We start from the raw sequence: 3,660 nt of genomic DNA on the forward strand, positions 1-3,660 counted from the left end.
GCCGCGGAGCTTCCGCAAGACAGAGCCAGCTCCTGTGCCGTCGCTAGGATTCGTGGGAAATGCAATGCACAGATACGCTGATTCAGGTACCAAGAAAAAAAAAAAAAGGAAAGGAAATCTGTGAATACCAGGAGTCTTCAACAATGTCATGGAAGTGCATAGTATGCCAAAAAAAAGTGTTTTTCTTTGTTCATAGGTTTTAGAATTTGGGGCACCAAAATAAATGCATCTTTACATTCTTTCTTTTTCCTATGAACTTTTAAAATAATCTTACAGAATGGACCCTAGAGGTCAAGGATTTTGGTATGAGCAGAATGTCCTGGATCGGGGCACATTTGACACTGAACAGGGAGGGTGTACACGCTTGCGTTCTAACAAGAAGTATGCTTCTCCTGAAGGTGGGGACCACAAGCTCTAGACTCTCCCCAGTTCTCTGCCTCTCCATTTGAAAATTCCTGACTACGTGTCACAACTTGTTTGTCCAAAAGGAGCCTAGAGCAGCCCAGTTCAATGCCAAGAGCTATTATCTTAGAGCATAAATTTACGAAAAGACCCCTGAGGAGTAGACAGGGCTCCAGCGACAAGTGGGCGTGAGCTCTGTGAGTAGCATTTGAGCTGGGGCAATTGGTCAGATTGCCCACTAAACCATCCCAGGGGAGGAGGGAAGGCCAGCTCTCTCTGCAGACTTGCCTTTTAGCAAAATCATCTTCCACTGTGTCTCAGACAGACAGTGTGAGTAGCTGCTTTGGTGTGGAGTCTGTCTTTGCAGCATCCTGGCAAACCAAAAAAACTGGTCTAATTGACTGTCAGGCTGGGATTTGCTGATGCTGAACTTGGAACGGAGTTTTGGAAGGAGTATAATCAGAACCCAGAGAGATGCCAGCCTGCTGAACTTGAAAGTAGCTTATTAACCCAAAGCAAAGCTGGTAGAGCAATCTGCAATTGCTTGGCTTTCGAACGGCAGCTGCGGTTTAGTCTAAAGTTGGTCATTGGAATCAGCACTGATTTTTTGGAATACGCATGCTCATTTGTTGTAAGTAATGGTGGCAAGAAAGACTCAGTTATAAACTTAACACACACACACACACACACACACTCCTCTCTGGGGTCCCATGTAAGCAATAATAAATTTTGAAATGTTTTTAGTAAGAGAAAGCAAATATTCTGACAACTTTTTTCCTTTTTATTTTTGATGATGTCTTCATAGTTGATCAGGATAGGAAGGATCGAGGGCCAGGGAAAAGTGGGTGTGATTACTGTTTCTATACCCAGCCTCCCAACCGCCCCAGTACCTGGGGATGGGGAACAGTCACCCAGTACCAACCCAGGGTCCTGATGCGGCACATGCTCTGAGGCTTCTGCCCAGGCGGGTGTGGTATTTCTGAAATGCTGTTGATCTCGCTGATCCAAGGATGAGGAAATCCTTCCACATCGCTTAGAATGCGTACATGGGACCTCAGAGAGGAGTGCACGATCCCATTGACACAGTCGACCTTACAGTCTCCATCTGACCAGTTTGTTTTCTGCCCTCCTTCCTCTGCTAGGGGACAGCTGTCTTCTACACGCCCCGGTGAACTGCCATATCCTCCGTGTACGTCAGGGCCTGTCGTCCACTGCTCCATCTTTTCCACGGAGGAGGACCAGTTCTCAGCCAGATGATCCAAGCCTTGCTGGATCCCCCATTCCCAGGGGTCCCGGATGTGGCACGCATTACACAGGCGTGCCCAAGGACCCGGGCCAGGCAACCCAGGCCCCTCTAGACCCTCCCCCCCCAGGGCTCATGGGCCCTGCACCCATGTAAAAATTTACATGTTTTATTATATCTCATCTTTGTGAATTATTTCTGCTTTGGGTTAACTGAGTTCAGCTTGTCTTGAGTGTTTGACTTAGAAAGACCCCAGGAAAAGAAACTTCAACTGTTTTCTTGTGTTGATAAGCAACAGAACAATTCAGTAGTGGGGCAGTGTTGTGGTGTAGTGCATTAAGCTGCTGCCTGCAATGCTGGTATCTTACGTGAGCGCTGGTTCAAATTCTGGCTTTCTGCTTTCAATCTAGCTCCCTGATGATGTTCCTGCAGTTCCCTTCTTATGGCCCGGGAAAGCAGCAGAGAATGGCCTAAGTCCCTGGAATCTTTACCCACATAGAAGACCAGGAAGAAACTCCTGGCTCCTGGCTTTGGAGTGACAGCTCCAGTAGTTGCAGGCATTTGGGGAGTGAACCAGGGAATAGAAAATCTTTCTTTTTTTTTTTCCCTGTTAATCTGTACTCCCAGTAAAAATAAATAAATCTGTTTTTTTTTAAAAAAGAGAGAAAGAAAAAGAGAGAGAAATGGGATGAAGTGAGTGCTAACCAGAACTCTTCCCACAGCTCGCGGGGTCAGTCCCAAAGGAGCCTCAATCCCTTTCATTCATTAACGAAGTATTTAGAAAGTCTCTATGCTAGGTGCTGTAACTGATGCAAATTCAGAAGGTATGGCTGTCCTGCAGGGGATCACCAACTTCACAATCAACATTCGCTGCAGAGAAGCGATGATTAAAGTGCCTCTCGGCTGAATATCCACCTTGGGAGAGCGGGGCAGAAATTGCAATATTCTGGACTTAATGTGCTCGGGGCGCTGGTGTCCCTCAGCAAGGATGGCCACAACAAGCCTGGAATTCTTGGAAATCAGGTTTTAAATACAGCTGCCTTCACACTCACCATCCCCTCATGGAGCCCTTTGGGGTGCCAGATTCCAGCAGACTCTACGAATACTCTATGAAGTTGCAGCCCAAGTTCATAGCTCTCTGTACTTATCTTAAAGAAAAGACACATGGTGGACTGATTTTGCTTTTTCCCATGACCTCACCAGCATGAGGCTCATTTTCGTCTCCTATATAAAGACCCATGGCCACTCTGCCTCTTAGTCACTCAACAAGAAGAACGGAACGAAACAGTTTGTCTAGGCACAACACAGGCCTTTTCCCTCCCTGCCTTACCATGTGAAGTTGATTTGAAGCTATCTTTAGGATATCTGCATACTACAAAGAGTAGAAAGATAAACCGCTGTTGTGATGTAATGCGTTGAGCCTCTGCCTGAGATGCTAGCATCCCATTCTAATGCCATTTTGCATCCTGCTTGCTTCTGATTCAGTTTCATGCTAAAATGCTGGGAAGAACAACAGGGGAACACCAAGTGCCTGGGTCCTTGTCACCCATGTACGAGACCCGGATGAAGCTCCTGACCTCACCAGGCTTGGTTTGGCCACTGCATCCATCTGGGGAGTGAATCAGCACATGGAAGACTTTTCTCTCTTCCTGCTTCTCTTTCTCTCTCTTTGTAACTCTTTCAAATAAGTAAAATTTTAAAAGTACACTCTTCCGGCCCTGGTGCAATAGCCTAGTGTCTACAGTCCTTGCCTTACATGTGCCAGGATCCCATATGGGCCCTGGTGCATATCCCAGCTGCTCCACTTCCCATCCAGTCCCTGGCTTGTGGCCTGGGAAAGCAGTCAAGAACAGCCCAAACCCTTGGTACCCTACACCCGTGTGGGAGACCTAGAAGAAGCTCCTGGCTCCTGGTTTCGGATTAGCTCAGCACTGGCCATTGTAGCCACCTGGGAAGTGGACCAGTGGATGGAAAATCTTTCTGTCTCTCCTTCTCTCTGCAAATCTGAATTTCCA

This window comes from Ochotona curzoniae, unplaced genomic scaffold (genome assembly GCF_017591425.1).
Source record: "Ochotona curzoniae isolate NIBS_2020 unplaced genomic scaffold, NIBS_Ocur_1.0 contig_4064, whole genome shotgun sequence".
In the NCBI taxonomy this organism is placed as follows: domain Eukaryota; kingdom Metazoa; phylum Chordata; class Mammalia; order Lagomorpha; family Ochotonidae; genus Ochotona; species Ochotona curzoniae.